General features: G+C 41.3%; 1 long non-coding RNA gene across 2 annotated transcripts; it reads left to right on the forward strand.

Moving 5' to 3' along the window:
• The first annotated feature begins 816 nt into the window (after positions 1–816).
• LOC116653824 lies at positions 817–22,113 on the forward strand. Of its 2 annotated transcripts, XR_004308302.1 has the most exons (4): positions 817–923; positions 8,972–9,125; positions 11,146–11,219; positions 21,378–22,113. It is a non-coding gene; the product is annotated as an uncharacterized LOC116653824 (long non-coding RNA). The 2 variants fall into 2 exon arrangements; XR_004308303.1 differs by lacking the exon at positions 11,146–11,219.
• Positions 22,114–22,327: the final 214 nt, after the last annotated feature.

A 22,327-nucleotide genomic window follows, 5' to 3' on the forward strand; every position in this document is an offset into this window, starting at 1 on the left:
GCTGATTTGCAACTGTGAAAGTACAGGAAAGGAAAAAAAATGCCATGTGAACAACACAAAGCCTGTTGATGGTGGGACTATGGCTTCAGGATCTAAGCAATCAACCCCTATGACTAACAACATGTGGCTGCCTCCTTCCTAGCAGAGGAAGCGACAGCTATAGGAAGAGAGCACGAAGCAATGAGTAGAAGAGGTTTTGAAGTGCAATAGGACGCAAGTAAAAATAATTATGTGATTGAAAAACCTCATATTTGCCTCATCTAGTTAGAATTACACTGATACCCAGGGCTTCCCCAGATTACACTTAGTTCCAAGTGAGCTCTCTGCATTTATCCAGTGAAAAAAAAAACAAACAACTATCATAACTGGGAGCTATTGCAGAAAATCCTAGAACAAAACTTCTGTATTCAAACACATGCAGAACTATGGTCTGAGTACAGCACAAGTAAGGAACACTCAGTTTACTGCTACTATTGACTGATAGCCAAGGGGTTATTTGTGCCCAGCATGGGAGAACAGGGACAAGGAACATCAGGAAACTGGAAGCTTGACATCTGCTCCATCCTGCTCTAAGATACACCAAATCTAGGACACCTCTAATCTACATCTCCAGCACAACGCTGGGGTAAAGAAATACAGCCTATGTTTCTGTCTTGAGGTGTCCACTGTAGAAGAAGGAGGAGCAATACACATCAAAACAACCCCAGCTGAGAGCTCTCAAGAACCTCAAGTTCAGCCAAGTTTCTTTTTTTTTTTCTTTTTTTTTAAATACTGCTAAAAAGCAAAACAAAACAGCACAACAAGACTTAATCCAAATGTGACCCTACCTCTGTAGCGCAGTCAGAATGAAACAAGATGAGTAGAACAAGGAGACCCAGCCCTTGAAGTCCATGACCTAAAATACAGAAGAAATGCATGGGGAGGTGAGTTAATAAAACACACCTGCAATAACTTCTTTTGGAAATATGCCTCAGCTGAAGTACCTGGCTTCACTCCCAACACTTATAAACAATTCCCAAATGTCAGGGACTGCTGTTTAACAGACAGAACTGTTTCCAGGGGGTCCTAAGAAAAACTGAACTGACAGATTTTTTTTTTCTTCTTTGAAACACTGTAATAACTTATAAAGCTGTCAAAGTGGTTTTTATTATTATTATTTAGAACATGCTCCTACATTAAGTTCTTGTATGTCAAATTTTAGCCAGCAGCTAATTCTTAAAGTGAAATGATAAACTCCAGAAAGCTGAGAGTACACAGAGGCTTCAACAGCTTTAATTGATTTTGTGTGTTATGTGGAATATCATCTCATCTAATGCTTTCACAAAAAAACCCAACTCTTGTCTCCCTTCTGATACAGCTGTCATTAATGAAGGTCTACTCTGATCTGGGTTATATGCTGAGAAATAGCTGCATATAAAACTAAAAGATTAGAAAGGAGATTTTCTTGTTATCTATTTTTATGGAATCTCTCATACTCCTTAAAGACATTTTTATTTTTTAGTTCTGTTACATACCTTCATTTCTCTTTTTTGTTTTAAAACCAAAAATCTAAGCACTGTTATGGATGAAGAATTGGTGTGCCAAATTCTTTGTCTGACCCAAGATGTAGCACAGAGACAGCTGAGCAAGCATTAAATGATTTACCTGTGTACCACAAATGTTGTAGCTACCTGAGCTACCTCTAGGACATCTTGCATAAACATCTGTAAATTTTCAGCACTGTGCTTCTCATTTTCATCTCATCCAATGGCAGCCAGTGAAATCTGCAGATCCAGAATAGGACTGCAGCCACCCTGTGCTACAGCCGCATTGCAGCGAGGTGCTGAGCACCTCAACTCTGAGCAACTTCCAGAGGAACTAAAGGAGCTCAGCACCCCGCTGGGCTGAGGTCAGGCTGACTAATGCCGTGGGTGGATGCTTCCTGAAGGACTGGTACATTCACCGAGGCTTGGGTTTTCTGCCAAATAAATGCCAGCTAAGGAAGTTACAGCTGCCTGGGGGCTTTCTTCTGTGTACATGTTCAACTTTAAAAAAAAAACACAACTACTGTAAGTTTTGCATTCACAAACTGATGTTCCCCTTTGCCTTCCTCTTTTGCCCTCTCTGACTTCTGCCCTGCCTCCTTAGCTGCCAAGAAAGTGCCCCTTTGTGCATGGAAATGCCCAGCAGTTCACAGAAGTTAACTAGAAAAGACACATTCAACCACTTTCTGTCAGAGTGCCTTGACACTTTCCTTTCTGTCCCAAGGAGCCTTTTGCTTTGGAAGGGCCTCTATCGAACACCTCCCCCCCCTCACCTCCCTCTTGAACTTATCCTGCAACACAATGCAAAATAAATAAGAGGCCCCCGCTCTCCCCGGCCCCCAGTCTTTGCTGCGGTATTTTTTTGATGCCATCTCTGCTATTAATTTTATACAAGACACCTGCAAATTCCAGACAAGTGCAAGAGGCTGCCACCAGCGCTATTTTCACAGAACTCATATTCCTCTGTCATCACTTTATATTTTTTCCTCTATGTTGCTTTTTTCAGTGTCTTGGTTTCTCTGGCGGTGGGAAGGGGTCCTACCATGCACAAGACTCTGGGAATGGGTAGGTTAGAAGGAGGGACCGTGTCACCCATACAGTTGTGAGGACAGAGCAACACGTGCTGCCCATTGCCCTGCAAGTACCAGGGGCAGAGTTGTTCAGAGCAGAAGTGAAGGGCTGCTCGTTCGCTTTGAAAACAAATACTATACAGATTATTTCAATCTCAAAGCAGACAGTATGGAAATACAGCATCATTTTGCTCAAGCCCATCTCCACTCAAAAAGACACTGAGCAGGTAGCACGACTCCTGTTAAGCTGTGGTATATTACAAAGACCATTACCAGTGCTATTTAACTAAACTTTAGGTTTTGAGCAGTATAAAACTTTGTAACTCAGTATAAAACTCAGACAGACTAGGGAACAGGTCCTGTGATGGATGAAACAACAGATGCTAACCCAAATCCAGTGCTAGTGGGCAAATTTATCTCTGGATTCCCTTTTGCCAGAAATTGAGAGGCTTTGTCCCATGTATTTGATCTGGCTAGAAATTACTGGACATTTTACACAAGGATGGGCTCTTTGGAATCTGTAGCTATGTATTTTTAATACTGTCAATAAACTACTTCCTTGGGACACAGAAGGGCAATAATGGGAGTTGTTAACAAAGTGTGAAAAGAAACGGGCAAGCAAAGGTTAATCACATGGCTGTCCACTAATGACCTCTCCAGCCCGAGTTTAAACCCTCCGCTACTTGTAAAGACCAATCACGTGAATAATTTCCTGTCTGAGGTAGTCTTTATGGTTAAGAATAAAAGCTGAGCTTATTGTGAAAAGAAAGTGCTCAGCAGGGGAGAAGGTTATTATTTTTAAGCTGATCTAAACACCTGGGTTTCTCAGTAGACCCTATTAAACTTCCTCCATTATGTCTAAATATTTCAATCATTCCTACCACAGTAGTAAATTAGTGTATTACTGCTTAAAGCAGATAAGCCCTAGCAATGGGGACATCCTAAGCTGATGCTGCTCACCCACCATGAAGAGACCCATACAGCCTGGAAGCACAACCATTCCTTCCCCATAAATAAGGCAGCAAGGCCTGATGCCACTCCAGAATATCATCTTTTGGTGTGCTGAGGTGTGAGAGGTGCATCAGTTCCTACTGATAAGGGAGCTGTGTCAGGGACTGAGGCTGGGGCATGGGAGGGCTCCTGGAAGCTGCTGGGATAAGGCTGGCCCTGAAGCTGCAAGGCGTAGAACAGCAGATGGGAAGACTTGCTGCCATCTCTGCTAGATACCTCCAGCAGCAGCCAGGCAGAAAGCGGAGACTGCAGAGATAGGAGATGCTCCTGCTTAAAGATTTAGCTTTTGCACAGCAAGAAGTTCTGTGAGAGAGAGAAAAATAACACTGTTCTGGGCAGCAGCACGCTGCCCTCACTCCCCCTTGGATCTCTTCTCACCCTCATGTTATTCATGAGATTTTTTCTCCTCCTGGAGTTATGATCCTGGAAAATGACTGAAGATCAGACTGCACACAGAGGGGGTGGCAGCCTCTCTCCTTCCCACCACAGCTGCTGGGGTCCTGACAGCAGCACATCACCACCCAAGGAGCCAAGAGCTGAGTGCTTTCCCCAGCCAACCCATCCTGCCCAACACCTGGCAAAGCAGCCCTCCTGAGGCTTTGCACAACGTGTATGCTGTCTTGCTTGTGCTTTATTTATGGCCTCATGTATAAAGAGTGCCAGATACTCAGCCAAGTCCAGTTTATCTCAGAGTAAACTGCACTTATGTCATTTATTTCAGACCTGATTTACACACATCAAACAAAATACCTGCAGATCTTTTCCCTTCTCAGCTTCCTCAAAAGGAACTCACTTGGCACATTTAAGCTAAAGCAGCCTGCAAGAGGTGGAGAATCAGTGTGATATTTTAGCTCAGGTCAACATTGAGTGCCCACCTTGCAGTCTCTGAAGGGGATGGTATTATATCTTATGAACCTGTTTAAAACACTGCCTAGGAACTGTTTGGTATCTCACGGGTGGTGGTACTGCTTTTTCTACTTAGTAAATGGAATCCTTGAGTTTTACAAGTGAGAGCTAGAAAGAAGCTCTTCTGTTCTGTAAACAACTGTGTGTCCAGTTTCCATGCACGGATACCCAATTTGTGCATGCAACTGTAGTTATTGTGCATTCAAATGGGGCACACCACTAGTCACGGGCCTGGGCTTCTTGCCAGTTTAAAAGTCAGCCCTTCTGTATGTAGAAAGAGAAAGCAGTATCCAATAGAAACAGTACTCTGCATGCACTCAGAGCTCTTATTCAGGGCTCTCAGAACAATGTCTAACTGTTAATCTTCCCAACATGGCCATGAGGCAGAGGAATATTTTATCTACATTTTTACAGTCAGAGGAAGCTGAGGTTAAGTGACTTGCCCAAGGTCAAAAGGCAGATTTAATGACAGGCTCAGGATCTAGCCATAAGAATACGTTGTCCTGACACTGGGCTGTGGCACCTTGGGGTGGATGAGGAGTAAATGTGTCCTTCCCATTACATCCGAGCAGTGCCATTTACTAAAGGTCTAATCCAAGGAAGCTCAAACAAAAATCTGCAGTGGTGCCAAGATTAGGGAAATATCTCCTCTGTGGTCAGGCTTTTTTTGTGTTGTAAATTCAAGGGCTGAAATTTCCAGAGATGTGGATGCCCAATTTCCGCTAACATTAATAAGCTGATGTGTCCAAATCCTGTGGGCAGCTTTGAAAGCCTGTTTGTGCTTTCCCTCTTCCTACTATTCAAGCATAGAGTAAGGTCAGGGCTTTCCCATACCCTCTCCCTTCTCTGCCGGTGGAAAAATTCTGGCCATACCTTCACTTACTCTGCAGTGAATGGATAATGTCACTGGGGATTGATTGATCTAATACCCACAAAAGGCCAGAGGAGAGATTCCCTTGGTTGCCACAGATACTGGATCGGGACTTTATCTTTTTATGGCATCCATATGACTCTTACTATTTTAATATCAGAACATCTTATGGTTTATAATATACGCCACTTCCTAACTCACCCACGAGATACAGAGGTAGCATTAATCAGTTAATCTCATTTTACAGACGATGAACTGAGGCATATTGGCTCCATACTCACTGTAGTCTGAGCTACTCAGGGAGACTCTGGGCAGAGGCAAGAGGATGAGCTAAGCACCTGCAGTCAGAGATTTAGATGGTCTTAGGAGGGAGTACCCCAGCGAGAATGAAGAGCTCTTTGGAAAGTGTCGGTTTAGTGCAAAGGGAACCTGGATGACAAGGCAGTGAAAAGACCTTCCTTCTAGCCAGCAACTGCTAAGTGAGATAAGTCCCCTCCCAGATGAATTGCCCAAAGCCATGTAGAAACGTTGAAGCAAAGGAGAAACTTGGATCCCAAACACAATCATTAGATTTCTTTTCCTTGGACTGATTTCAGATAAAGGAATCTTTTTTGTTAAGGCAGAAAAAATAGTTTTAAGTTAAAAACTTGCAGTGTTGCATGGATTAGTAACGGGGAATCTCAGCAGCCCGGCTCTTGAGCTCTGGCCTCTTTGACTTTCCTATGTTTAGATGTTCAGGCCCTAATGAGTTGATCTCGTTGATCTTTAGGTACCTATTCATATGCAAATCCTGGCATTCTACTTCTGCTAAACAGTCTTTGTATTAACACATGAAATAAATTTTTAAAAAAGAAAGTCAGTCTGTGGTAAATCCTCATGCTTCAATTTGTTTGCATTTGGATAAATGATCACAGTCCCTCTTTATGTGATCGACTTGCTGTACCCCTGCTAGGAAAAGGAAAGGAGGGGAAAGAAATCATTGTAAATACTTTGTCAAAACAAAAATCGTCCAAGACAAACTAGATAAAGACACAAAAATACATTACTGCTGCTGCTTCCTCTCTGTGCTCATATTTAAAAATTAACAAAGAAGGCTCCACACTCCAATGCCACCAGTAGGCCAGGCTACCAAATGTACCAAATGCATCTGTTCTCACAGGCTCCAAAATCACGGCTTGCCGCAGAAAGGATGCTTTTTCAGGGGTAGATTTTGCAAGTTCACAGTGCATGTGTGTGTGAGAGACATGTACATACATTACCATGCCATGCCAGAACACACTCAGGAGATTTTGAGCGTGAATCCTGACCCCAGTAGTCAATGAAAAGCACTCAATGACTTCAAAGGGTCCGAGATTTCACCCATCGTTTTTCACAATCTGAAGCTTGCAATCATTAGTGGTCTGCTCTGGATAAAAGTAGTGCAGTAAAGTGAAATGGGAATTTCTTTTGGCTTTGTAACAAACTTCTGTTATCCCTGTTTAAACCCTGTGTATCGTCCAGTTATGTATATAACGACTTACTGTACATGTATATCTGTAACTACGTTAGCCACAGAGTAATCTGAACTATCACAAGTACAGGAAAACTGTTGCAGGGTCCTCAGAAGGTATCCAGGACACTACGCATATGTGCATATGTGTATTTATGGATGTGCATATGTACTTAAAGCTTTCAAAAAACTCCTGGCCTTAATTTGAACAACTTGCTTAGAATTGTGGCTGAGTTTCATTTGTTGAAGAAAAGCTGTTTAGAAGCAAATGCAGGTTGCAACAAAATGTTAGGAACAAACTGTCCAGGATCTTCTTTCACAACAATCCCACGCGCTTACAAATCTCCCTTTAAGAATAAAGTGGTAGTGCAAACACCTAATTAAAAAAACGGCTTGTATTTGGAGTTACTAATTAAAAATCCTCATGTTCCCCCGACTTTTTCCCCCCTCTGTGGAAATCTGCAAGTTATTTAATTGAAGTCCCATTTTGTCGGTGCAGATGCACGAAGTGTCTGAATCATCAAACAGATTTAGGGTGTTTTGATTGTTGTGTGTGCCTCATTGCTATTCCCAGAATGTCGAGCTGAGCTTATGCTGATCGGCAGGACTTAGAAGCATGAAACAGTAAAAGAGTCCTTTCTTCTCATCCCAGCCCCATCCCCCTTGCCCCCCTGGATTTACATTGAAACTTTGCCAATCTCAGATCGCACTCTGTCTGCTGCCTCTGCATTAAAATGGAGCCGGCTTGCCCGTCTCTTTGGCCCCCACTCCATCTTCAGATTCCCCTTCACTGCTGTAAGATGCCTCTCATCTTGCTTCAGCAAAACTTCTTTAAGAAGACAATTCGATTTTCTTGCTCCTTCTTTTTTTCTTTCTTTCTTTCTTTCTTCTTCTTCTTTTTTTTTTTTTTTTAAATAAATACAAATCCTTCTCTGTTTTTACATTTGTGCGCTGCGTGAAAGGAAATGAGACAGAGGAAGAGAGAGGGAAGCCTGTTTTCGTCTAGAGGTGAAAACAGCCTGGTGAGCAGCAGGTGCAAAGCCCCAAAGCAGCTGCTTGCTGCTCTCAAGTTGAAGCGCCTTGGTCCCCCACCCTCCACGCCAAGAGCACTTCATATAATCCTCTCATGCAATTCACACTGTAATTGCAGATATCCAGACTGCTAGGGCTCATTTTATTATTATTTTTACTGATAACAAGATCTGCAAACAGAAGACCAGTCGTATTAATTAGTTGTATGTCGCTAGGCAGCTTCTGCAGAAGCAAGTTGGATTCTTTCCCTTTCTTTTTTATTCTTTTTTTTTTTTTTTTTCCCCTGATGGGGGTGGAGGGCACAACTGCGTTACCCCCTCCTACTTTTCCTCCTTCTACCCCCTTGAAGGCCACTCAAAAGTAGAGCACAGGGAATTTTTCTGCTGGCTCTATAGTACAGGTCCTTTTATTGTCTTGCCTGCCCCATTCACTCCTGGAGATGAAGCCTGTTGGATGGGTGCTAGCAATGAAGATTAGTGTCTTGAGGACCAGCTTGTTTTCTCAAGGCTCTGCTTGTTACGTTGCTAATTACGGGTCTATGGGATCCTTTTCTGATATTTGACTGAGAGGCATGAATTACTGTGTAATCATTTCCCACTGGGGAGGGGGATCTTTTTATTATTATTATATACCTCTAGACAACTTTTCAGTAGCTTTTATTTAAGTAATTGCTCTTCCCTGTAATCCAGGAATTCTTATTTTTTTAATCACATTATGAATTTCACCAAACACTAGTTAAAATGTTAATTACTGGTAAATACACACTTCTTTTTCCCTTCTGTTCAGAGTGAACACAGATCCTATGAACGTGTTGTTTGTCATCTGTACCCCTTATGTGTTATCTTTGTCTAATAGGACACTGTTTACAGAATGAAAAGACTGAACATGGACATTTGGCTCCAAACTTTTGGTTTAGATTAAGGCTTAATGAGTTTATGCTTTTTTTCTCTGTACGATTTTCAAGCCATAATATGAAGGAATAAAAGTCAGTTTGATGGCATTACTATTTTTAAAAAGTTCAACAGATTTTGCAGCACTCAAAGCCTAGAAAATGGGTTTCTTTCTTTAGTAGCAGAAAGCCTGATCCAGTTGCCATGAAGTCAAGGCAGATTTCCCACCGACTCAGAGAAATTCTCATCAGCATGGAAGTCCAGATGAGATTCTTCCCAAGTATGTTGATGACACACCTTGAGTCCAGAAGACCAGTGTGTCTCTAAGCAGAGGTGAGCGGAGAAGAGATACAGGTACTGGTCCCATCTCTAGAAATGCTTTCAATTTGCCTTAAAAATGCAATGTGTGTGACTTCTGCAACATTGTAAGTTACTGAGATCTTTCACTGAGGCTGCCAGGTTTTGATTAAGAAGAATTCTGCAATGATCATTGCAAAGAAGTAGTTTGGAAGGCTCAACAGATCCAGTAACCTTCCTGAAAGGGTGCTGTTAGAAAAATTATGTTTGGCCTGCAAAGCTGTAAAGACGCTCCTGCCAGATTGACGTACAACTGGAAAGGTGGGGAATAACCTATTTCTGGGATGGAAAGGTGAATTATGACCATGGTGTAAATGAGAGCAGCCTAAGGCTGCTTTAATCTGAGCAACACCACCTAAGATGCCAAAGGTTTCTTCTGGCAATGAGGAAGAGCAAAAGAGTAGGTGACTTTGGGGGCGCCTGCTTGTCATAGGGCACAGACCATACATATGTCAGGATGTTGAGTTTCACACTGTTTTATGGCTTTTTCAATCCCTCCAAAGTTGGTATGGCATAAACTTTCAGCTGATGTTTGCTGGCCAACTGCACTGTTAAGAGTGTTGTCAGAACCCAGTGGCACCATGGACAATAATCCATCCAATACAAACCATCATCGTTACATTGTCCCATAAATGGATATTTGCCTGAATTAACATAACATAGTCCTGAGCTCTGCAGGTTCTATTACATTACCTAGGAAGTTGTGTGGCTCAAGTCCCATTTGTTTCTAAAGCAGACTTGGTAGCCTCCGCTCAAGTTTCAGCCCACAGAGCTGCTGGACTTCCAGCAAAGTAAACACTGCAATGCAGATTCTCAGCAGTCAGTCCCAAAGTGCTTTTCCCTAGGGGGCACAACAGGGATGTTCACAAACTTTCAAAATAAACATAATTCAAGGTGACAGTAGCACATCAGGACTCGCATTAAGAATACGTCAGAAGAAGTAAATTGCAGGCTGGCAGAATGGGAGAGAGCAGGTCAAATAGTATGGTGAAAAATACCTACATGGTTTCATATAAAACTTTCAAACAGTTCAAATGGTTCAGAGAAAGAGCTGTCAGTCATACAACTAGCAGGAACGGAATCAGTTATGTCTAAAAAGTTCTTACTCATTGCTATTAGAAACGTGAACATCTTATAGACACTCATGAAGATGAGATTTATTATGCTAAAAGGTTAACATGCCTAAATATTTCCTTAAGAAATGTATTATTCCATCTCAACTGAATTAAAACAGGTCAAATAAACAGCTCCAGCAGTTGGAATACATGATTTCTTGCCCATCCAATTAAGTCTAGCTAGAGTGGCCCAGACATTTTTCCATTATGGCTGTTATGAACAGGATGGTCCTCTCCATTGCACTATATGAGCTGGAGCACAATTAGGCATGTTAGGGATTGTCACTGTGTTTTAGGATCTCCTAGTTCTTGTTCACTGCAATCACACCTCTGTGCACAATATGGCATTTGAGGTGACCTTTTGAGCAAAAGTTCTTGTTTCAGAGATATCAGAAATTGGAAAAAATCATAAAGTTCTTCAACTCTTCTGAGAAGATACAGTCAAAACTCTGGGTGCCAATATACACGCTGCTCTCTTGTTAGACCTGGACTATAGCCTTAGTTGGGCTTTCAGGTTTTTCTTGCTCATCTGTGTTTATATATTGATTTTATTTATTTACTTATTTTTTTAAATATAGGATGGTCTGTGCAGTGATCACCTGCCCTGCATTCTTGTTTGCTATTCATTTCTTTACTGTTTCGCTGCTGCTTGGACAGAACATTGTAAAACCTCCAGCTCTTAAAGAAGAATCTCTTTTTCATTCAAATCAAAGCCATAAAACGCAAACAGCTCTTTTCTCTCTTGTCCCTCCCAATGTATACATACTTTCCAGTAGTTTCAGAACTACACAATCTCTCTACAGAAATAAGCTCATATTTTCATCTCAGCATTTACCACCTTTGAACAGTGCAAATGAGCTGAGATGGCAATCTTTCCACAGCAAACCAGGAAGGTACAGCATCAATCTGGGAAACCAGTGGAATGAAGCAGCCATGCAAGCAGGATTTTCAGAAGGTGAGAAATCCGACAACACCTGCAGAGGTCGGAAAACAATTTGAGAAAGTCCAGCAATGAAGGAGGAGTAAATGTCTGGTTTGGCACAGTCCTTGCTGACTGCTCTGGCTGACCTCTAGGAGATGTCTGCAGGGGCAGAGGTTTGCTTATATGCTTTGTGCTTTTTAAGTATCAAAGGGCTCATCCATTGCCATGTGAAGTCTGATCCTTGTGGTCTAGTTTTAACAGCCTCAAACAAGTGCTCTTATTCAAGCTGATGCCTACCAACCCCATTCCAAAGAGTGGGACTAGATCACTGGTGTGGCCATTGTGGTGGCACTACCCCAAACCTGCTGCCTGTGAGAATGCAGGCAGGAGCTCTTATGCTCCTACATTTGCCTCCATCTCGCTGTGCCAGGATGATCCTTGTTATTTGAGGCTTGCACAAGTCCTGCTCCATGTCTAATATTTTTAGATGCTATAGTAATGCTACAAGACATAGTATACACTTAAAAATAACACTATTTGGGCAGGCAAGCACCACCCAGCAATTTGTGCACGCACAAACAGATAACATATTTGAAAGGTTGTAAGTACTGTTGAGGTTCTGAAAGCAGTGAAAAAAAACCACCAAATCAGCACTGAAGCAGTCTACCAAAGCACACTGATGTACAACAGTAACACAGCAAGGTGCGCAGGCCCAACGTGGCACAGACATTCCCAAAACATTCAGAAAAAATTCAGCTTCTGTGCAATTGCATCATGCTGTTTTTACCACTCCTTGTACCCAGGCAAAGAGACTTGCCAGAGGTAGTAGATGAGATCAATACCTAGGGCTTTAGCTTGCCAGTCCCATGACACATCCACTGCTCTGCACCAAACTTAGAAAGTTTGGTTTCATGCCCTGTCTGCGTATACACTTCTGACATTGATGTTCTGCTTGCACCAACAATGAGGACACAGGACCTCCAACAAGACAGTCAAAATAGCATAGTATCATCTCATTGAGGTCTTTTGTTGGTAATGCTGGGATCTGAGTAAGAACAGAACAATTCTGAAAGTTCGTAAAACAGAGCCAGTGGTGTATTTCAGATAGAAGTGCGCTTCAACACATAGTAAGTATATGCGCAGTATTCAAGGAGCGCTGACAGCTAAGCATCAGAGTATCTGGTTATAAAGCTTGGATACTGACTGCGGGAAAAGCAATTGTTTTTCTTAACAAACAGAAACAGTCAAAGTCTTTGTCATAAGGAAACAATTTTCAGAGCCAAGTTATGGACCTATTATTAAGCACCACTTTTCTATATTCTGCAACTGGATCCTGTTCTTTCCACACTCATCTCATGCATGCATAAAACAGGAGGGTAGCCCCAAACTTTATCAGTGCCCACGCTTGCTTCCCCCCATGAGTCAAACTCACTGGCATGTAAATGCTTCTATTCATTTTTATAAGCCAGGAGGAACTTGTTCATCAGAGTTCATCATGGCTCTTTATTTTTTCCCCTCCGTTTGATTTTAAGAGTGGGCCAGCCCTAATATTTGAAACTCCTCCTGCCTGGTTTCTTTTCATTCTCTCTTTCTTCCTTCCTTCCTTCCCCCTTGCCCCCTCCCTCTGTCTCCTACTCTGTCCCCTTCAGAAGCCCTCAGGATGACACTGCTCATTGATGCTTCTCCTTCATTAGCATTTCAGCAACTTGGCTCAGTAGTTTCAGAGACAATCCGTCATGAGAAAACTGAAGAATGTGCCCCATTTGCATGATTCTGTGCCAGAATGCAACTTTTTCTCAGCTGTTCATTGTGCAATTTCCCCTTCCCTTCAACTTTCCCATGAAGTCCCAGAAATCATATTATAGAATTCCAAACCAGCTGAAATGCTCCAAAGATTAGTGCTAGGGACATTTTTAACCATCCTCCCGGCTATATAGAGAGAAACACATACATAAAAAACATGGTTTTACTTTCTGTTATTACAAAAAGCAACGAGCTTCAGATGAATAAAGTCCTTTGAAACTACAAGGAGGAATTTACACCCCACGATGAGAATGAGATGATGAGAATGATCCAATAATTGTTGTGAAACCTTAGGCATATTTTTAACTTCCACTTGTCCTTCCTTAATTATTTTATTCCTCTTACAATTAAATGTTTGTAATCCATTTTGAGAGTCTTTCTGACATGAATGGATATGCAAACAACTTGATTGAAATGCTCAGTGCATATGACTAAAAGTTACTGGCTCTCACACATCAGCAGAACAAATCAAGCTTTTGGTTAGTTGGTTTTAGAAATCAAAAAGTGGTTTATAAAAAGGGACAGGCAGATAAAACCTGCTTCTAATTACTTTCTCAAGGGCATCCGAGTTTGTAAAAATAAAGACTTGATTATATTGCAAGTAAGCAAGAAACTGAAAACGAGCGTAAAGCAACCAAACTACTTTGTCAATTAAAATGTATCCCATTAGGAAAATGAGGCACCTGTTCCACAAAAGTTGGACAATAGCGCATGGGAGGAGAACAGTGAATTTTAACAATCCGCTTGCTAATTAAATTCTTTACTTTTTCCTATGTACACCAATAACTATCATTTTTCCCATGTCATTTTTAACCTGCCAAAACAGAACTTGTTTTTAATTATTTTGCCTCTGAAAAACAACAAAACACCCCAAGATTTCTCCTCTTCTTTCACAGCCGTAGCACAGAAAATACAAACATATAAATACACATTTTATGCACAACCAGGAGAGTAATCTTTAAAAACAGATGTGTTTTAAAATGGATTTGTGTCCCCCCTACTCCTGGTTGGTTGTATAAAAAGCATCCTTGCTGATTCAGGTAAATATACTGAACAAGTGCACTCACACACTATATGAGCATACAGTTATCAATGCACATGTGTATGCATATATGTATACGTGTCCCTAAAATCCCATCAAAATAAAACTTGCCAAGATTGCAACGTCATAAGCAGATAAATTAGAGTCCTTCAGATGTGCACGATAAGTTTTTTGGTGAGAAGCTCACACGGTGATTAGGGTTTGGTTGTGGAAGATTGCATTAATTATAGGTGACTGGTTTTCCTCTCAGAGGACAGCTCAGGTCCCCCTGCTCCCCCTCGGCAGCTCATCTTAAATTGTTGTCTAACCTTTTCCTTAATTCAGCTCATCTTGAGCTGATGGGAACTGCTTTCATTCCACCTCTTGTGGAGGTAATGAAACAATCTTCTTATTCACTTGGTTCCTCTGAGCCGGTGACACACAACAAAAAACCCAGGGCCCTGATTAATGGCCGCTAATTAGCAATGTTAATGACCAGGTGTCCAAGAGCATGGCCAGCTCCTCTCAGCATGGAGTGATCCCTCAATGAGGGCCCTGCAAATCCAGCCCCAATGACCCTTCCCCTCAGCTGCCAGTAATGAAGCTGAGCTCTCTCATTACACCCAGGAGAGGCTCAGGGGGAGGCCTAGGTCTTGAGAGCCAAACCTTTTCCTTCGGGTCTAGTGGGCCTTCCATTAATTAAGGTCAGCATTTTTGCCTCCCTCCCTCACCTTCTTCCCCCCCTTAAAATACCAAAAAAAAAAAAAAAAAAAAAAAAAAAAAAAAGAAAAAAAAAAAAGAAAAAAAAGATTTGGGCAAAGGGAGGCTTAGCTCTTTTGGTATTCTCTGCTTTCCCGGTGATAAAGATGCTTTTTCCTAGTGTGCTCAGCCCCTTCCTCCTTTGGGTTCGGCAGCTCTGCTCCTGCCCAGGCTCTGGGGCACCTCTGTGCAGAGCAAAAATGGGCCTCCATGGGAGGGCGTGTGACTGGCATCAGCAGAGACAAAATGTCAAATTTATCAATTAGAAAGTCAACACTCATCATCATGAGTCAGACTGGCCACAGATAAATATCTTGACATATAATTATTCAGTTAGTTCAGTAATATTTATGATTCTCCGTTCTTTTAGACATATAACAAGTGACCTGAAGCATAGCATGCTACATTGGGATATTTATTTTGGCTGTGGTTTGCAACTCCCTTCATACAGCAGCTCTGCTTTCTGCTTCCTGTTGTGGGGCCAGGAAGGGGAGCTCGCTCTGTCCAGCCCTGGCCCTAGGACAGGGACAGGCACAAGGCTGCCAGCTGCTGCCCCAGAGCATCCATCCCCATGCCAGCCTGTCTGTCAGCAGGGCTGTGGGTAACTACAATAGATTCTAAGACATAGAAATCTGTCTTGCTTTTGGTTTTCTTTTAGCAGAGGGGAGATAGTCTATTAGCACACAGGTACAAAAAGGAGCCAAGTCTTCAAGGTCAAGACAGAATGGTCTCATTTTTGCTCCAGCAAATTAGCAAATTTAATCACTAGCTCAAATGCTAACAGCTACACAAGGGAGGAAGAGTTCTGCAGTGTACCTGGCTGCAGTCTGTATGCTCCTCAACAGCTGAAGTTTCTGGAAACTGCTGGACTTATTAGCTTTTAGTTTGACCATGTAAATATTTTATTTTCATTTGAAAGAATATTACCAGAAGTCCGTCCTTTTTCTCAGCTGTGGACAGCAAAATGAAGGCATGTAATTAACATGCATGTTGGGAGGGAGTGGTTCAGGGAACTGATGGGGTGATAGGAAGCCTTTTACTCCAGGTCGCATCTCGAGCTGGAAGTGACAGAAAGTTAATACTGTAAGAATGCCTTTTGGTGGCTGCTCTGCGATAAGGAGGAGCCTAGCTTAATGTGTCAGCGCCTTCACAAATGCATTACCAGTGGCTGGAGAGGTAGCTGGATACCATACTGCACCAGTTGTTTTTCTCTAAATCCTAAAGCGGTGATTTTTATCTCACTGGCTAATGCTGTTTCCTCCCAAATGACAATTATCCCTTGCTCTCTTGACTGTCTGGGCATTACAGTGATGTCTAATATGACAAATTAATATGAGGATGATAATGCATTTCAATTTCCTAGTGAAATTTAATGACTTATAAAAAGAAAAAAGGTGCTGCCTGCTTTGTGTGACCCACCAGCTCTCTGATCCACTGCCTGTGTAGCAGAAATGTTTGGGGTCCGCTGGCTGGGAACAAGAAGTGATGCTCTACTGACACACCTGCACTCAGGTCCTGCACTTCCATGCTTAACTAAAGCACTAAACTTCTTGCTTTTCCCTCTTTAGAATATTCTACTCGCACCCAACTTGCCTAGAAGAAAACCTTGTGAGGCATACGGGTTCATTCCCAGCCGATTAGTTGCTCTCCATGGGCTCAGTGGAGTTTCTAAGGGGATGCAGCCTTGAAATGGTGCTGCTTTCACCTCACACACAGCAGGTTATTCAGTAAGGACCCGCTCTGGCTCTGGCTCTCTTCACCTGAAACTGTAATCCTGCAGTAGGTCAGCTGTCTTTTAAAAGGTGTTTTTGAACATGACATGGATTTTGGATGAAGGTTTCTATCTACTCCTTATCCAGAGGTGTGCATTGACTGTCATTACAGATAAGAAAAATTCAGTTCTCAGCTCTCCCAGTGACCTCTTGAGACACTTTGGATAAGTCATGTCTGGCCAATGAGGTGGAAAGATGATATAGATGATATAGAAATGATGATTTTATATATAGATGATATAGTAATGACGATTTTATATATAAAAGCTTTACAAAAATTTGTCAACATAAAAAAAAAAAAAAAAGAAAAAGAAAAAATTAAAGTAATCCCACCCCTCTGTACCTCAGGTCCCTATGTATAAAATATTTTCCTCCATCAAGGCAGACTGAAGCCAAGCCCAATCCTTCATATGCATTTCTATGCCATCAAAATCCTATGGGAAACCAGTGGCGACTGAGGTCGTTAGTAATGTGACATAAATAACAACTCAGATTCAAAATATTATTTGCTCACTGAAACATCATTTCCAGCAGTGTGCTGCTCATAAAGGCACACTGTAAGAGTTTTTGTAACTCCATCCTACACATCTAATTGATCAGCTATGCCAAAAAGAACAAAAGTCTTTCTATAGCTATTGTTACTGTATTACAGGTTATGCAGATAAGGTTACAGATACAGCCAGACACATTTTTTCCAGATAAACTTTTTTCACTGAGAAATACAAATAATGATCACAACCTTTTGTGAATCAGCACTGAGTTGTTTCTTAGTGAAGAATATGAAACTGTTTTTATTCTAAATTTACTTGCAGTTGATTAGAAACATCTAGAAGGTTTGAAATGAATTTTAATGAAATAGGAAATAATTTTTCAGCATTGTAGTTCACCAAAATCTTGGATTTCACAGCAGACCTTTGCTGTTGCATCCACAGCTGAACTGAATGAGCTACCTGCCTGCCACCACTAGTCACCCTTTTGCCTCCTGTACATTCATCCTTTCAGGCACCAGCTATAATGCCTTTTAAATGTACCTTTAAATCATTTTATCCACTCCTTCATGTCATTGCCAAAGTCATTGATTAAATTTAAAAGAACACAGTATTCTCATTGCTCGTTACATACTGGCAGTTCATTTATGAAAAGAATAGGAATCAAAAGCAAATTTTTGCCTGATTCTGAGCTTTCCCAGGCATTTGGACACAGCTTCTGGTCAGTGTCCCACAGTGAAGGAAGAAAGGAAAAACACATGAGGGCAGCGACCACCATGTGGGCCAAATCCCAGTCACTGATGCCAAGGAAGTTCCAGCACTGACTTGTGTAGCAACAAGAGCTGGAAGCTTTGGAAGATCAGAGACATTTATGGAGTTGACAATAAAGATGCTAATTCTCCTTAATCCTCTAAGTCCCATGTTATGTGCAGTATGCTATTAAGTAAATTCTTCAGTAACAACAAAAAATCAGTCTCCAAAACTTCTGAAATCCTCTTGACACTGACTATACTTTCTTTTCTCACTGTCTATGTTTATAGCAGTTGTAAACTCCCCCAAAAGGACAATTCTGAGGAGCGCACAGCAAGCATATAAACCTGCCCATAGCTTAGGCTGAATATTTTGTTTGCTGGGTTAGTTTTTTGGCACATCTGACAATTCACTTGGTGACTAGAGTTCACTGCGATTTTGTGGGTGGTTTTCCAGGGCTTTTCCTAATCCCTTTCCGTTACCATCCTCTGCCTCAGTTTGCCCCACTGTAAAATGGACACGTCACAACCTTTCCAACAAAATAACCTGAAGCTTCATTTGTTAATGTCTGCAGAGCATTTTGAAATGACTGATTCATAGCTGTGCTAAGCGCAATGCATTATTAATACACTAATTAGATAAAAATAACAACTAAGAAAGGAATTGTGTGGATTCTGATAAAAGGCAACTGGGAACAAGGGAAGAACCTTGCCCATTACTGGAGCACATAGCTCCATAGGCAAATTAAAACAAGGGCTGTGTCCTCAGTTTTGGGCAATCCAGGCTATGTAATTGATTTGAGAAGAGCTACTCCAGGCTACTGTGTAATTACAGAAATATTTGCTCTTCTGGTTCCCACTCTCCTTGTCAGGTTCTACCTCATTGCCCTTTACGCTAAAGCCTTTGTTGATGAGGGGACGGAAGCAGTAAGGACAAATAAAGCAATTAGTAGGTAGAGGGAATGCTACCAGTGTTAAAGGATAACACACAGCCTTTCTTGGGACGTTTGCTGAGTAGCAGACTAGAGCCTGCAGGACAGAAGAAAATAAACAGATAGTCCAGAAAAACAAGCAAAGTTTCAAAGGACACTTTCTTATATGTATGTTGTATTTGAGAAATCTTGGCAGCTGGAAAATATTGCTAGATTGTCTGTATCCAAAATACGCTGATTTTACTTTAAATAACTAACTACAATTTTTATGAGTTTACCTTCCAACTTTATTTATTTATTTATTTATTTTTCAATTTAGGATCCAGAACTCATCATCAGAGTGCTCTTGTTTCAAGTGTTCGCTGGCAGTAAGAAAAACAGTTTAATTTCTGAAGGGCTAAGACTCTTTGTAAGTTGCTGCAAAGCCAGCCAGGAGAGGGAGCCAAGCTCTTGAACAAACCTTTCTTCCTGGCTCTCTGACACCCTGGGAAGGAAGCTGAGCCATTTTGGCCAGGGTTCCACTGTGAACACAGGGCTTGTGACAACACATTGCAGAGGAAAGGGTGAAAGTGACTAGGAGACAAAATAGCACATGGTGTCCCCAGACATCAAATGCTGGATGACTGGTGGTGAAAGAGGGGGAAGAAGGAAGACAGACAAATGAGGACTAGTGAAAATGGAAGACAGAGTAGTTTCTCATTTTCAGTACTTCCACTGCTTTTAGGAGAGTATTTCAAGAGATGGTTATAATCTGTAGACTCTGTTTCTTTTCATAAATCGCTATTGCATGAACTGGACACAAGGGTGAAGAAAATTATAAATTTGGAAGCTACAGAGTGTGGTAAACTGAGATTACTGTAGTTCTAAACTTGGATCAGGATTGCAATGCCAGGCCTGGAAATGCCTGGGAGTGCCACCATTCACCCAAGGACACCCTGGTGCTGGATGGAGTTAAAGCTCTGATCTCCTGAAAAGAGTTCAAACTACTCCTCATGTTCATAGCATGCCAGCCCCGAGCATCAGGTGGAGGCATGCCTGAACATTTAGCAGACATGAGCCTTGGTGCAGATGTGACCTGAGAAGTGCTGAGGAATTCCTATAATTAAATGTTCTCTACCCTCCATATACTCAGTTAAAAAGAAAAATAATGGCAGTAAAGCTGAGGTTTACTTCATTCCTGCTTGTGAACAATTTAATGGTAACTTCCTGATGTAAAAATAAATCTTATTTATTTTTTTCACTGTTGAAATTCAGCATTGCTGTTAGTAGACATTAAGAATACGTAAGTCCATAGGTGCTGTGAATGCGTATGGCTAAATCACTGTCACTCCTCATTAGAAACTTGTATTTTACCAGATCTTGGCTGGTGGGTAAAAAAAAAAAGACCATACATAATTATCTAAGATAAGTTAGAAAGCAAAGAAACCACAGAGAACATGAAGGGGGAAACAATAATGTCTTAAATTTTTTAGTGGAGAACCATTAGTGAGTAAACAGACAGTTTCATTCAGGTCCATTCTAGCTGAAAATCTGGAAGATTTTATGATTTTAATTAAATTTTTTTGTTTTTTTAATTTTGTAGTTTTCCATATTAAAATTTTATTCCAAAACGTAATCTCTGTTCCTTTATCTAGGTAAAAACATTTCTTTGTAGCACCAAATAAAATAGTTCGTTATTACTATCTTCCTTTTATCTACATTATGTAGGTTGCTCTGAAAGTAACGCCTTCCCCAAAAACAACAGCTGCAAAGCACACAATAACACTATTTGATAGAGAAGATTTTCATCTATAAAACACTACTATTTAACTTAGTCACCACCATTAGTTATACATTTTCACCTGCAATGAACAAGGGTCTGCATGCTGCACTCGTAACAATCTGCACCAGTGGAGGTGGCCCACTGTTGCTCTTGCCACTACTGAAACACACTACCCACCATCTCTCTGTGCTCACATCCACTGTTTTATCTCTATAAACTCTCAGTAAGTGTTTATGAATGTCAACGGGTGCCATTTTTTTTTCCCACATGGAGTAATTCAGTGAAACTCATTTGCTTCATATACACTTCCACGTCAAACACCATTTTGTCAGACTGCCCCTCTGCTACCATCAGTCACACTACCACAAAATGCAATGGGATATTGGTGGGAAGGTTCAACCTCTACTGCTGTATCACCAACAAGTGCCTCTGACTTCATAAAATAGGAGGCGTTACTTTCAGAGCAGCCCTCATGTCTCGAACATTTTCCCCTCTGTGCAGGTAAGTGCTTCTCAGAAGTGGATCCAAAATAAACTAAAGATGAACAGTGATGAACTGAATTGAAAACAAAAAGAATTATTTGCTTGTTCATACCTTAAAGATCAAAGTATTTGGATCAAAGACAAACATACTACACTTTAGTTTACAAACTGTTTTCTTCTCTTAGTGTTTCTTCAGGCACTTTAACCAAGCTGTGCTAAGGTGGGTCTCTCCAGATTCCTATTGTCGGGAATTAGGGATCAGCTTTGAAATGCTCCAGAAAAATAGCCCCAAAGAGAAATACCCTAAATCAATGGAGAAACTACTCAAAATTCTTTATCCATGGAGCTCAGGGGAGGCAACATAATAGACTTGCTTCAAGTTGGATGTTAGGAGTGTCTTTTTTTTTCCTATGGTCTTTCCAGAGCAAGATCTTCCTCAAGAAACAATGACATCTATTTGCAAAACAGAAAACTGTGGCACAGAGAGAAGCAGCCCTGCATGGAAATGTCTGGAGATCTGACCCTGACCTCCAAAGTTCCAGCCAGGCGCTCTCACACTGAACCATGCTGTACTGCAGTGGAAGGAAACCTATGTCTTGCCATGATTGCTTTGCACGCCTACACCAAAAATTGATGTTCCTGAGTTTTCAAGCATGGCTGCATGCTGCAGAACTCCATCAATTATTGTTTCCAGTGAGTGGGAATAAAAAACAGTTCTTGCTACATGAGTGACCACAACGCATATCTTGTCAGCAGCTGCGTATTGCAGCATCAGAAGCATTAGCATGAATCCCCACAGCTATCCTGTACATCTTGATTAAAGTCAATGGGAGTTTCAGATCTGTTATTAAATGCTCAATTACGCTGTGCAAGCAACAACAGAAACAAATTGATAAGAATATGGTAGAAGACAATAGTCTGAGCAAAGGACGCCACTAAAATGTGTTCATGAAGAGAGCCTGGAGTGACTGAATAATGAACAAATTTGCAAAAAATCGAAATCTGTTTGCAGGTGAATAACAAACAGAGGAAAGGGCAGAATTGGTTCAATGAATTATGCATTATGAATCTTTTAACAAGCGCTGATATCTATAAAGATAATGATTCTAATGTAAATAACAAGCCTTTAATATTTATGCAGCATTAATAGTCTGGAGAGTCTGAAATGGTAGGTAAAAATGAAAATGTCTCTTCAGTGTTTTTCAGTGAAAAACAGATTTATCACAGTATCACAAAAGCAAACCAGCCGGGTTTGACACACCTTTACTCCATGGGGACCCAGCTTGCCCTAATGCTGAGTTCTGGACAGAACGAATGCCTCTAACTCACAGCCATGCCATGAAGGGAAAATCAGTGCCTGCTCAACTCCCTGG

The sequence above is a fragment of the Coturnix japonica genome, chromosome 9, assembly GCF_001577835.2.
Source record: "Coturnix japonica isolate 7356 chromosome 9, Coturnix japonica 2.1, whole genome shotgun sequence".
NCBI classification, from domain to species: domain Eukaryota; kingdom Metazoa; phylum Chordata; class Aves; order Galliformes; family Phasianidae; genus Coturnix; species Coturnix japonica.